Raw genomic sequence first — 14,781 nt, 5'->3', positions numbered from 1 at the left:
TGCACATGCATGACATTCCCTAGTTTCCCATCTAACAATACAACCCCCACTAGGTCCTCTATCATCCCTCATGGACCTGTATTTTCATGGGCTATCCTTTTGCCTTCAATGTTCTTCTATTTCAAATGTCTTATAAGCAGCATATCTATTTTTACTGACCCCATATGACTGACTATCTTTGCTATTTTTAAATAACGTCCTCACTGAGCTATAATTTAGAAACTATAAAATGCACCCTCTTACCATGTAGGGTTCTGTGGGTTTTGGTACTTCCACAGTTTCTCAGTCATCACCAACATCTAATTTTAGGTCCTTCCATTAGAATGAAATGAGATTCCCAAGAAATCTGTGTCCGTTCATAGTCACTCTTCATTATAGGCACCCCCGCCCCCAGCTCAACTCTATTTTTATCTCGATGAATCTCCCTATTCTGGACATTTCACATAAATCACCGCTCACAACATGTGGTGTTTTGCAACTGGCTTCTTCCACTTAGCCTGACATTTTCCAAGCTCGGAGTCTGCATATGGCTTGCTGACCCCTTCAGTCAGTGATGGACAGTTGGGTAGTTTCCATGTTTTCACTCTCATGAAAACGCCTTCTAAGAACAGTCAAGTACGTGTTTTCTGCATGAACATGTGTCTTTGTATTTCTCTGGGTTCTGTAGGCTGGAGAGGGATTGCTGGATCACATGAGAACTCTGTGTTTAACATTCTGAGGAGCTGCCAAATGGCTTTCCAAAATTACTGCCCCATTTTTCAACTTCCCCAGCGATGCACGAGTGTCCCAGACTCGACAGTCTCGCCTGCGTTTGTGATGTTCTTTCTATCTTGAGTCTCACCATCTTGGCGGGTGTGAAGCGTTACTTTGTTTGTGACTCTCTTTTCCCCAGCGACCAAGGAGGCTGAGCATCTGTCTGGGGTGCTGGTTGGTTATCTATACATCTCCATTGCAGAAGCCTCTATTCTGATCCTATGCCAGCAATTGACTCGAGACACTATTCTCTCTGGAGCTGTCAGAGTTCTGTAGATGTTGAGGCTATGAGCTCTACAACAGATCCGTGATCTGCAAGTGTTTGCTCCCTTTCTGTGAGTTGTCTTTTCACTTTCTTGATGGTGTTCCTTAAACCATGGATGTTTGTAGAATGATGAAGTCCAATGTAGATATTTCCTCTGTTGTTGTTGTACCACTGGTGTCATAAGTGAGAAACTGTTGCCTAAATCAAGGTCATGAAGATTTACCCTGCCGGGTAAATTTACCATGCCGGGGGGGGGGGGGGGGGGGGGTAGATGGCATAATAGTTATGCAAAGACAGTCTCATGCCTGAGGCTCCAAAGTCCCAAGTTCAATCTCCTGCACCACCATAAACCAGAGCTAAGCAGTGCTTAAAAAAAAAAATTGCCCCTTTGTTTTCTTCTAAGAATATTTTTGTTGTGGTGGTGGCTGCCAGTGGTGTAACACCACTCTGGAACCAACTTTCTGAGATGGGGTGGGGTGGGGGGTAGGAGGCATAGGGGGAGAGTGAGAATGACACACTCCTAGTGTCTCCGAAGCCAAACTCCAACCTGGGTGGCACAGAAGACAAAGCAGGCCACCTTCACAGATGAGCTATCTTCCTGGCCCTTCTTCTGTGAATTTTATACATGTGGGCTTATACTGGTGATCCACTTGCAGTTAAGTTTCTTTTTTCTTTTCAAGTCATCATATTGGGAGGGAGGGGCAGTGATTTCCAATACCGGTGTTGGCACATGGGTATGAGCTGGAAGGGATCATCACTGTTTCAAGGATGCACAGTTTTGCTGTTGTTTTTGTTGGCTGCTTGCAGGAGCCTGCAGGCCAGTAAAAGGTCAGAGACGGGGCTTTGTCTCACTATTTCCTGGGTGTGTGTGTATGCAGTCCTGCCAGGGAGCCTGACCTTCTAGTTTTAAAGACTGTTGGAGTTTTTCGAAGACAGCCTTTCCCACCCCCTCATTTCTCATTCATTCCCTCTATTTTCCTGTTGTGCTTCTTAGTCTGCCCTGGGGTTCGGTTCAACTGATCTGGCCAATGGAGGTGAATGTGATGTTAATTAATTACCTGAGGTTGTTCTTGGCAGATGTTCTCTGAGCAAGCTGAGTCAGGTCCTTTGAAAAGGGTAGTTATGGGAGGAATGGGGCCTTGCAGGAGGGCTTCTAGAAAGGACAGAAAGTTACAACTTTCAGGTGGAGGAAGATAGTGGTTATGCAAAGAGACTCTCATGTCTGAGGCTCCCAAGTCCCAGGCTCAATACCTTGTACTTCCATAAGCCAGAGCTGATCTTTAAAAAAAAAAGAGAGAGAAAGAAAAAAGAAAAGTGACAACTCTGTGAGGCTGGGCTTTGAGTCAGAGGGCATTAAACCTGTCCTCCCCATAGTAGCTTCTAGGCACCTTAAACTATTTTTTTATTAGTGATTTAATAGTGATTTACAAATTATGAGATAATCGGGGTATAATTTCACACAATTCTCACTACTAGGTTTTTGCAGACACCTGTTTCCTAAGGCCTGACAATATGTAGTTGAAGGGCTGGGCCACCGTGCACCTACCTGGTTGAATGCTCATATTACCATGCGCAAGGAACCAGGTTCAAGCCCCCATTCCCCACCTGCAGTGGGGAAGCTTCATGAGCAGTGAAGCAGTGCTACAGGTATCTCTCTCTCCCCTATCTCCCCTTCAATTCCTATCTGTCCTATCAAATAAATAAATAAAATTTTTAAAATGTAGCTGAAAGTCAGAAATCTGGGAACCTTTCACAGTGGGTGAGGACACTGCCTGGCAGTATGGGGAGGGTGGGGGATATTGGAGGGTGATGGCATTTCTCCCCTCCACATGCTACCGTGCTTGATATATATATAATTTTTTTTTGCCTCCAGGGTTATCGCTGGGACTCGGTGCCTGCGACATGAGTCCACTGCTCCTAGCAGCCATTTTTCCCCATTGATGTTGTATTGTTGTTGTTGCTGATATTGTTGGATAGGACAGAGAGAAATCGAGAGAGGAGTGGAAGACAGAGAGGGGGAGAGACAGATAGACACCTGCAGACCTGCTTCACCACTTGTGAAGCAACCCTCGCCCCGCATAGGTGGGAAGCCAGGGGCTTGAACCAGGATCCTTGCCCCAGTTGTTGCGCTTCACACTCTATGCGCTTAACCTGGTGTGAGCCACTGCCCATCTCCCCCCGTCCCCCGTGCTTGTTTTAATAAACTGTCTTTTCCCAGCACAAATGGAGGCTGTGAGCTATTGTGAAATGTGAACAGGTGAACCAGAAATGCCTATTTTGGCTCTCCATCATGCTGGCAAAGTTGACGTGAACAATTTTGCCCAAGTTTTCACGGAAGGATGCAATGTGTGTGGGATTTGAGGGTTCTTTTCCCCACCAACTCAGAGGAACCAGACTAGTCTTGCTTTTCTTTCCCCACCTCTCCCAAGATTTGTTTACTGATTGTGTGTGTGTGTGTGTGTGTGTGTGTGTGTGTGTGTATGAGAAAGAGACAGGGACAAAGACCAGAGCACTATCTGTTTATTTGTGGTGCTGGAGATTGAGCCAGGGCCCCTATACATGGAAGGAATTTACTCTACAAGCAGAATCACTCACCTATCTTAGATTTTCAATGTATGCATCTAAATTATTTATATGAATGAATTTCTAGTATATTTGGCCTTATATCTGCTAACCTACTATTTTGATATTATTTATTTAGACTTTTAAGAATTTTATTTATTTTCCCTGTTGTTGCCCTTGTTGTCTTTTTATTGTTATTATAGTTATTATTGTTGTTATTGATGTCATTGTTGTTAGATAGGACAGAGAGAACTAGAGAGAGGAGGGGAAGACAGAGAGGGGCAGAGAAAGACAGACACCTGCAGACCTGCTTCACCGCTTGTGAAGCGACTCCCCTGCAGATGGGGAGCCGGGGACTTGAATTGGCATGTCCTTACGCCTGTCCTTGTGCTTTGTGCCAAATGCTGGACTCCCGCAACATTATTTATTGTATCTTATTCTTTTCCCTTTCCTTTTCTGCTTTTAAAAATGACTATCCTTTGGATCAGCAAAAAAGCTCACTTAGTGTGCTGCTTTGCCAGATGCTTGACTCATGTTTGAACCTCGTCCTCACTTCATTGAAGGAAGTTTTAGTGCAGTGTTGTCTGTCTCTCTATCTCTCTACCTTTCTATCCACATAGTTATATTTATAACTATAGTTATAACTATATTTTGTTATTTTTTTATTAGTGGTTAGATGTGGGTACTTTACTATTTTCTTGATCCCTTTAGATAATACAATTGCCATGTTAAAGAATCTGTTATTATTTAGTGTCTTTCCCAATTGCCAGATAAAGCTAGAGACTGCAAATATTTGAATCAGTTTTCCTCTCTTACTTCTTTTCACATTATTATTGCATGCATTTTATTTACACATATAAGAAACAACACAGTATATTATTATCATTATTGTTATTCCCAGTCAATATACATTCAGTTCTACCTAATTTTTACCATTACCAGTAATTCTCGCCTACATTTCCATATGCCAAAAAATGTCCCTTTGATATTTTTTTAATGCAAGTCTCTTGGCAACTACACCTGAAACAATCTTTTATTCCTTTCTCACTTTTATGAGATATTTTTTTCTAGATGTAGAGTTCTATATTTAAGTTTGACATCTGTCTTTGTAGCTTGAGCAATTCTACCAGAATATCATAAACCCAAAGGCTTAAATGATAGACATTTATTTCTCATTGCTCTGAGGTTGATGAGTCCAAGTTCAAAATGTTGGTTGAATGAGTACCTAGTTAGGACTCTTCGTGGCTTGTTGACAACTATATTTCTCTGACATACCAGGTGTGAGAGAGGGATCTTCATCATGCCTCTCCTAGAAGGGTACTGACTCATTCATGAGGACACTATCCTCTCAACCTCAGCACCCCCTGATGACCTCACCTCCCAACACCAGCACATTGGTGCTTGGAGCTTCAACATAAGAATCGGAGAGGAGGACACACACATCCAAAGAGTCTTGTCTTCTTCCTCCCTTGTTTCTATGGTGATGTCAGTCTTACATTTGTCATTGCAGTAGGATTACTCTTCTGACAACTGTAGACTTTTCTCCTGGCCATTGGTTTTCTGTTGTTCATTATGCCACCTTAAGGTGTGGTTTTCTTTTCATCTATCCAGCTTAGAATGTGTAGCTTTTTTTGGAATCTGCGGTTTGATATCTTCCATTTGTTTAGAAAAAGTTCCTGGCCATTGTCTTTTCATGTACAGCACTTTTTTTTTTTTTTTTTTGGCCAGGGGCTGTATGTTCCTTGCTGCATTTGTTTATTAAGAGTATATTTTTATTATCTTTATTTATTTATTAGATAGAGACAGTCAGAAATTGAGAAAGAAGGGGAGATAGAGAGGAAGAGAGACACCTGCAGCCCTGCTTCACCACTTGCAAAGCTTTCCCCCTGCAGCTTGGGACTGGGGGCTCAAACCTTGAGCATTGTTTTTTTTTAATTTAATTTTTTATTTATAAAAAGGAAACATTGACAAAACCACAGGATAAGAGGGGTACAACTTAGCACAATTCCCACCACCAGAAGTCTGTATCCCAACCCCTCCCCTGATAGCTTTCCTATTCTTTTTTTTTTTTTAATTCCCCAAAGGGGGTACACTCGATTTATTTATTTATCCTTTTGTTGCCCTTGTTTTATTGTTGTTGTAGTTATTATTGTTGTTATTGATGTCATTGTTGTTAGATAGGACAGAGAGAAATGGAGAGAGGAGGGGAAGACAGAGGGGGGAGAGAAAGACAGACACCTGCAGACCTGCTTCACCGCCTGTGAAGCGACTCCCCTGCAGGTGGGGAGCCAGAGGCTCAAACCGGGGTCCTTACGCCAGACCTTGTGGTTTGCGCCACGTGCGTAACCCGCTGCGCTCCCAGCTTTCCTATTCTTTAACCCTCTGAGAGTATGGACCCAAGAACCTTAAGCATTGTACGTAACATGTGCAATCAACCATCTGTACCACCAGCTGGCCCCTCCCTCCTCCTTTCTTTCTGTTTTAATTTTCTTTTTTCTTTTATATTTTCTCTTCTGTTGCCCTTGTTGTTTATCATATTTGTTGTTATTATTGTTGCTGATATCGATGTCATTGTTGTTGGATAGGACAGAGAGAAATGGAGAGAAGAGGGGAAGACAGAGAGGAGGAGAGACACCTGCAGACCCGCTTTACCACTTGTGAAGTGACCCCCCTGCAGGTGGGGAGCCGGGGGCTTGAACCGGGATCCTGATGCTGGTCCTTTCGCTTTGCACCACCTGCCCTTAACCCGCTGTGCTACCGTCCGACTTCCTTCCTTCCTTCCTCCTTCCTTCCTTCCTTCCTTCCTTCCTTCCTTCCTTCCTTCCTTCCTTCCTTCCCTCTCCTCTCTCTTTCTTTCTATTTATTGGTAGTTTTCACACTTTCTGCTCTCTGTGTGACAAGATATTTCCTGAGGTTTTAGATGCGCACATTCTGTCCTCTCTCAGTCTGCGCTATCTCCCTGGACCCAGTCAGGATGTTCTGCCTCTGACCTTTCCTTCAGCTCTTTAACCCTCATTTTAGTTGTGTGAAATCTGCTACTAAATTCATATATGGCATTTTAAATATCAGTTGTACTTTTTAGTTTTATTATTCATACTCTGTTTTCTTGTCATTGTCCCTGGGGCATCATTTATGAGTGATTTCACCTTTCTCTCTCTCTCTCTCTCTCTTTCTTTTAGGATTCCAGACCTGGTGAAAAATATCCTCCTTGATGTTGAGTGTCTTAGTGTATGAATCACGATTATATAAAAAAATGTGTGTGGCGGCTGGGCAGGTGACTCATTAGGTAGATCACCTGTGTGGAGTTCTGGGTTCCATGCTCAGCACCATCAAAGAAACTCCATAGATGGTCAAGTGGCTTTTACCCTCCATCTCTCTCTCTCAAAATACATAATAAGAATGGGAACAGGAAACATTCAACAGTATCACACATGTGCAAGGCCTTGGGTTCATTCCCTGGCACTAGAGTGGAAAAAAATTAGGGAGGGGGGTGCTGGATAGTGAGTGATTGCCATGAGGATCCAGGTTCAAGCCCCCAGGCCCCACCTGCAGGGGGAAATTTCATGAGTGGTGAAATAGTACTACAGGTATCTCTCTTCTCTATGTCTCTCGCTGTCTTAAAAAAAAAGGCAGGGTCATGTGGTAGTGCAGCAAGTTAAGTGCACATGGCACAAATTGCAAGGACAAGTGTTAGGATCCCAGTTTGAGCCCCTGGATCCCCACCTGCAGGGGGGTCACTTCCTAGGCAGTGAAGCAGGTCTGCAAGTGTCTGTCTTTCTCTCCCCCTTCTCTGTCTTCCCCTCCTTTCTCCATTTCTCTCTGTCCTATCCAACAATGATGACATTAGTAATAACATTAATAACTACAATAAAACAACAAGGGCAACAAAAGGGAAAATAAATAAAAATATTTTTAAAAAATTTCAAAAAGGCTACTAGGAATGGTGGAGCAACTGTGCATGCATAGAACCCCAGTGATAATCCTGGTGGCAAATAATAATAATTGATAATAATGATAATAAAGGGGCATCGAGAAAACTCACTTGGGAGGGCTCCTGCTTTGCCATACGTTCGATCCAAGTTCAAGCGCCTGATACAGCACACAGGAGTAGTATGGCATTGGAGAACACATCGTTGATGTGGTATCTCTCTCTCTCTGAAAAATTTGGCCCAGAGCAGTGACACACCAATGATGGCCAGTAACAGAATAAAAATCAAAAAAGGGACTGGGCGGTGGCATCCCTGGTAAACTATACGCATTACTACGTCAAGGACCCCGGTTCAAGCCCCCCACCCTCACTTTCAGGGGGAAGCTTCATGAACTGTTAAGTATCTCTTTGTCTCTCTCCCTCTCTACCTCCTCCTTCCCTGCTCAATTCTCTCTATCCTATAAGATAAATAAATACATTGATTGTAACATGTGCTTTCTACCACATGCACCACCACCTGGCCCCATAAATACATTAATTGACTGATTTTTAAAGATTATAAAAATTCAAATGTACAGATCTACTGCCCAGCTGTTCTTTCTGTCTTGATCCCTGTATGTTCTGACTCGAGGTGGAATGCTGGGAGCTGGGAGTGATGAGTGACAGTCCTATCCTCCTTGCAAAGAGGACTCACCCCTCCATTGGCAAAATAAAAATCAATAAGCAGAAGGGAAGAGTACTTCAGTCTAATCAGAGGCTGAGAAGACCCTTTAAGTCTCTTTTAATTTAAGTTTCATTTAAAAAACTTTTTAATATTTATTTATTTTCCCTTTTGTTGCCCTTGTTCTTTTATTGTTGTTGTATAATTTAAGTTTCTAATCAGCTTGGCTTGAGGACTCAGAAGCTCCTGAGGGCTCCTTCTCTGCTCCAAGTCCTGAATTAAACTTGAATTTTTCAGTCCTACACAGCTTCTGAAGATAGGCTTGATTTTCTAGTGGTTTCCTCTTGCCTTCTGAACATCTGGCTAGTCTGGGAGCTAATGGCTCCTTGGAGAAGCTGGTGTTGAGTTGCCAAGCTCACCTCTGTGCCCATTTTCTGTCTTTCTAGCCCTGACTTCCTTGGCACCCAGCCATGCTGGCATTTCCCTGTGCCGCCAGGTGAGGCTTCACAAAGCTCTGCTGACTCTTGGGCCTCAGTGGCAAAGGCTGGGAGGGGAACATTTGTTCCTGAGAGCTGGGCTCCTTCAGCATCTCTCCTTCGCTCTGGGAATTGTGCTTTCAAGTCCTGGCACTCTGGGAAGCTCTTTCATGTCTGTTCTTTCTTCTTCAAACCCAGCTCTTCTAGCTGGTTTTCACAGATGCAGAGACCTAATAAAAAGTTAATTCATTCTGGCAAGAGTGAAAAATTTGTGTCTGCTATCTCCATGATGCAGCTTCACAGACTTAAAAAGTCCAGATGTTTGCTATTGAGTCCGCTGCAGACTTTGCTTGGATTCCATTCATTTATCCACTCTTCTGTTTATGTGTGACAGTCTCCTACCCAACTAGACTGCATCTAGCCATCATATCTCTTTGGTACCCTGAGTCTATGGTGTTCTTCAGCCTTTAAAAAATTTTACGCTATCTTAATGAGAGGGGGGGAGTGAGGGAGAGAGAGAGAGAGAAAGAGAGGGAGAGAGAGAGAGAGAAAGAGGGAGAGAGAGAGAAAGAGAGAGAAAGAAAGAGAGGGAGAGAGAGAGAGAGAGAAAGAAAGAGAGGGAGAGAAAGAAGCCAAAGCACTGATCAGCTCTGACTTACTGCTTCTGTGGCTTGTGAGATATCCCCCACTTTGGGTTTAACTGATTCTTTTATATGATTATGTATTTTTTGGGGGGAATGCCATAGGTCACATCCGATTTAGTTCATGACTCTCATGAAGGGAACTCTACTTCTAGGGTGATAAAGGGTGACAGGACACCTCTTTTCTTGCAGACTGACTAAGAAAGGAAATAACAGGTCCAAACTGTGACCTGAATTCATCTTTTTCCTCTTTCTTTCTTTCTTTCTTGCATTTCTAATACTTTTTTTTTAAATTTAATAATGAATGACAAGTCCATTGGACAAGAGCGGTACAATTCCACACAATTCCCACCACCAGAGTTCTTCATCCCACCCCTTCTACTGGAAGTTTTCCTGTTCTTTATCCCTCTGGGAGCATGGACCCAGGGTCATTATGGGGTGCAGAAAATGGAAGGTCTGGCTTCTGTAATTGCTTCCCCACACACATGAGCATTGTAGGTCGATCCATACTCCCAGCCTCTCTCTCTCTTTCCCTAGTGGAGCAGGGCTTTGAGGAGGTGGGGTTCCAGGACTGTTTGGTGAAGTCATCTGCCCAGGGAAGTCATGTTGGCGTCATGGTAACATCCACAGCTTGGTGGCTGAAAAAGCATTAAGATCTAAAACAGAACACATTGTTTAATATTCAGGAAGCCAAAGGCAAGAATAGAGTGGGTGAGGTTTGGACTCTCCATTTTGGGGAAAGTTAGGAAGTCTTTTAGGTCTATTCCAAGAGGCCCATGTCTTTATTAATTCTTGCTTGAGCCTGACAACTAACATGCCGGTGGGCTAAAGGTATTGCATGGCGAGATGGTGTGAGAGTTGGGAATGAAACTAGAACGCTGGGTCAGGGAAGAGAATAACTCCCCCAGATGGGAAAAGTATATAAATACCGTTAATTGTAAACCCCATCAATCTGATCTGGGGCCCATATTCATCACAGGAGCCTGTATAACCTCTGCATCCCTGTAGGTCTGGGCTCGCAGTCCGTGGTCACAGCTGGGAATATTCTAGGCCATTTTAGGATCCATCTTCCTCAAGTGGCAGAGTCTGTTGACTCAGTCTTCCTGTGGAAAGTGGGCCAGTCCCCACCATTGTTGATCCACCCTGAGGGCAAGGTCCTGTAGAGGCCACAGGAGGGTCCACTATGGTATTCCTGATGGTTCTGGTGTTCCTCTTTCTAATGTGATGGAGAAAATCCAGGGTGGGAGATTTGAGATAGAGGAAGGTTCCCTAGGAGAACTGGGCAATTTGCTTCTATCAGTAAACGAGTCTCTGGCCTCAGGGCTGTATCTAGCCAGAAGAAAAAGGTGCAGAGGGAATTTGGCGAACACGATCATTAATTATCTCATCTGACTGTTTACTTCAATCGGGTCTGTTGGTTCACTGCCAGGTTTCCACGGCACTTTGAATTGCTCGGGGAGAGCAAAAGGGAAGGGAGATGAAAACACACATCTGAGTCTTTTCCGTGTCACTGGTGGAGGGTCTTTCTGGAGTAGACATTTGGCGTTAGTAAGTATGATCCTTGGTGATCAGTTTTTCTTGCTATTTTTGTGCAGGATTGTAGAAGCGGCTCGGCTGGATTTCTGGCCCATTAACTGTCTTAGACGCTGGGATTAGGCCAATGCTCCACTCCACCCACCACCCACCCCCCGTCTCAGACATTACTTAGCCAGGGGCCCAGCTAGATACATTTGATAGCAAGATGGAAAACCCCTAGTGAGATTGGCCATGTGCTCTGGCCTTAGAGAAGTGTGTGGAGGCAACCTTCAGCTTATCTTCAGCATAGAAACGATCCGTCAGTATCCACTCTTTCATCCACCTTTCCATTATCTATCCATTTACACACCCTCCATTCTGCATCTATCACCCATCCTTCCATCCATCTATCCATCCATCATCCATTATCTTAAATTTTTTAATATTATCTTTATTCGTTGGATAGAGACAGCCAGAAACTGAGAAGAAAGGGGGAAGTAGAGAGGCAGAGAGACACCTGCAGCACTGCTTTACCACTTGCAAAGCTTTCCCCTCACAGGTGGGGGCAGGGGTCTTCAGCCCAGGTCCTTGCACATTGTGGCATGTGTGCTCGACCAGGTGCACCACCACCCGGTACTTATCTATCTACATATCTGCCAGCTGAGAGCCATCCATCTACCATGGCATCCATCCATCCATCCACCCATTCATCTGCCAGCTGATAGCCATCCATCCATCTGTCCATCCACTATTCTATCCATCTACCCATCACCCTTCTTTCCATCTGTCTATCCATCAATTCCACATCCAACCCATCCATCATCCATCCATGCATCCATGCATCCATCCATGCACCCATCCATCCTTTATTGAATACTGGTAATGTTCCAGGCACTATACCAGATATAAAAGATACATGGTTAAATAAGACAGGTTACCTAAAATAGACCTACTTGATTTTTTCAAAATGGAGACCCCAAATCTCATCTGTTGTATTCTTGCCTTTAGGTTCTTATTTATTTATTTATTTATTTGTCAATTTTTTCTGCTTTATATCTTAATGCTTTTTCAGCCACCAAGTTCCAGATGCTACCATGATGTCAACCTGACTTCCCTGGGCAGACGACCCCACCAATGTGTCCTGGAACCCCACCTCTCCAGAACCCCGCCCCACTAGGGAAAGAGAGAGAAAGTCTGGGAGTATGGATCCACCTGCCAATGCCCATGTTCAGCAGAGAAGCAATTACAGAAGCCAGACCTTCCATCTTCTGTGCCCCATAATGACCCTGGGTCCATGCTCCCAGAGGGTTAAAGAATAGGAAAGCTTTCATGGGAGGGGATGGTATATGGTGTTCTGGTGGTGGTAATTGTGTGGATTTGTAGCCCTCTTACCCTATGGTCTTGTCAATATTTCCATTGTATAAACAAATAAATAAAATAAATAAATAAATAAGAAAAAAAATAAGACAGGATTGACACTCAGAGGCGTTAATCTGGCTTAATACCTCAGATATGGCTAGGGAAAGGGACCTGCACATTATAAGATCACTTTGGTGTGACCAGTGCAATGTCGGACACAAGAACCATGAATCTGGGGCACGTGGAAAGGGGGAGGATGGAGTGCGGACTGGTCTGAGGAGGCTGCATTCATGGCTAGGAGTGGACACTGATGGATGAAGCAGATGGAAGATCTCTCTTGGGGGTGGGGCGGGGAGGATGAAGAGGAAAGGTGTCCAGAGCATTAAGACAGTACAGGTGCAGTCACGTGAAGCTATACTCACTGCACCTGGAGTTTGGGGAGCAGCCTGGAAGGGGTGCAGGTGAGAAGTCTCATTGATAGTGCTGAGGAGTCTTTGGAAAGTCTGAAGGAAGAAGAGCCACCCGGTCATCTTTGCAAAGCCATTGCAATGGCAGCAGAGTGAGCAGAAACCTTGGAGGTAGCCAGACATGGCTCAAGCTCTGGGCCATCTGTTAGCTCACTGACTTCATGAAAATAAGATACTAGCACAGGCCTTGAAATGTCATTGAGGCGACTGGGAACAACATATACAAAGTGCCATCTGCAAGGTGTGACTGCACTTATGCATCTAATAAGCTGTGTTTGGAGGTAGAGGAGTTTTGAGTCAGAAAGTCCTGAGTTCTGGTGTTCTTTTGCTATCCATTAGCTGGTATCTTTGGGCCTGTTTCTTAACCTTTCTGAACCCATTTTCTTCCTGGTAGACATCCAGTTATTCAATAAGCATTTGTTGAGGAACTTCTGTGTTCAGCCTTGTGGGAGTGTGGGAGTGTTACATCAAAGACCAACCAAGCACAACCTCCCTTCTGGCCAGTATTCCAGTTACATATGAAAAGCAGAAGACAATTCTCCAGGGTAGAGCAGGCAGCCAAGATCACCCCCAGAACAAGGAAAGCTTTGAGAGACTGTAACAGCCCAGAGGAGTTGAAGAAGACAAGCCTACTAACTGTCATATGTTCTGGTTCTTTTCTCTATGTTTTATTTATCTTAATTTTATTTTTCAAGTTTGTTTATTTTTAATTATTTATTAGTTATTATTGGATAGAGACAGAGAGAAACTGAGAGGGGAAGGGGAGATAGAGAGGGAGAGAAACAGAGAGACAAGTGCAGCCCTGCTTCTTCACCTGTGAAGCTTTCCCCTTTCAGGTGGGGACCAGGGGATTGAACCTGGGTCCTTGCACACTGTAGTGTGTGCGCTTAACCAGGACACCACTGCCTGGCCCCTATGTATCTTTATTTTATTGGATAGAGACAGAGAGAGATTGAGAGGGAAAGGGGAGAGAAGAGAGACACCTGCGGCACTGTTTCAACTGTCATGAAATTTCTCCATTGCGGGTGGGGGATTTGATTCTTGAATTAAAGGAAGACATTTGGTAGAAACCACAGAAATTGAAATAAGAGTGTGTTTCAGTATTAATACATTGACGCTGAGTCCTTCACTATAACAAGTGGACACATGCAGGGACTCATTGATAGAGGAAGTGTGTGTGTGTGTGTGTGTGTGTGCGCGCGTGTGTGTGTGTGAACATATGTATACAATAAAGATCTGGATGGAACCTCTACACCACCTCCCTGACCTTTCTGTGAATCTGAAAAATCTCTATATAGCCAGGAACCTCTATTAGAAGGAAATACATATGGTTTTGGCTCTCATGGAATCTGTGTTTTGTGAGATGAGAGTAAGAAGGATTCAGAGGTCAAGAGATAATACAGCATATGCCTGACCAAGTGAGAAGTCCTGGGTTCAAGCTCTGCTCCATATGGGAATGCCACAGCACCGGAGGAAGCTCCATAGATGATGAGGTGATGCTGTAGTATTTTCTCTTTTCCCTCTAAAATGAATTGGAGAAAAAATTTGGCCAGAGAGTATTGCTATCATGCATGTATGAGGCCTTGAAACTTCATTTAAAAAAGGAGAAGTGTGGGGAAATTGTGAGGCATGGTTGAGCATGGTGTGGGACCTCCTACTGAAAAGTGGGAGCCTGGATGGCACGACCTTTCTGTCAGTCTCTCTGTACTTGAGATCGAGCATGGAAGAAAATGACCACCAAAAAAGTTCCCTCTGTCAGTCTCTCTGCCTCACAAAAGACTCCACATGTGTCTCATTTCCTTGTTCTCAAACCAGTTGGTTCTTTTACTCAGAAGTTAATAGAAGTCCATCTTCTTTGATCCTACATGGCCCACACATCATTGTTCTGCTCTGTCAAACTATAAACAGGAACATCCTCTTTACTCCTCCACCTACTCCGGTCTTTCTAATCCTACATGACCTATCTCCTCTCTTAAGGCTCCTCTCTGTCTGCTAGTTATTGATAACCCTACTTCCTTCATTCCTTTGATCAAGTAAACCCCTTGTTCAACATTTACTAGGGATGCTCTGATCTTTTCCCAACCCCCTATTTCTCTTTGCCCCTCTTCTTTAAGACCATATATGGAATGGATAACTTACTTCCTCCTACAACCC

The 14,781-nt window shown here is 43.9% G+C and overlaps 2 long non-coding RNA genes across 2 annotated transcripts in view; both read left to right on the top strand.

Moving 5' to 3' along the window:
• LOC132540264 (uncharacterized) overlaps nt 1–14,781 on the top strand; it is a 39,579-nt gene that overhangs the window by 16,740 nt on the left and 8,058 nt on the right. The window lies entirely within an intron of this gene.
• LOC132540263 (uncharacterized) lies at nt 783–12,355 on the top strand. The gene is made up of 3 exons (XR_009551470.1): nt 783–1,088; nt 8,616–8,665; nt 11,874–12,355. It is a non-coding gene; the product is annotated as an uncharacterized LOC132540263 (long non-coding RNA).

The sequence above is a fragment of the Erinaceus europaeus genome, chromosome 9, assembly GCF_950295315.1.
Source record: "Erinaceus europaeus chromosome 9, mEriEur2.1, whole genome shotgun sequence".
In the NCBI taxonomy this organism is placed as follows: domain Eukaryota; kingdom Metazoa; phylum Chordata; class Mammalia; order Eulipotyphla; family Erinaceidae; genus Erinaceus; species Erinaceus europaeus.
Note: the sequence above shows the minus strand (reverse complement) of the source record. Positions and strands in the feature narration are given on the sequence as shown.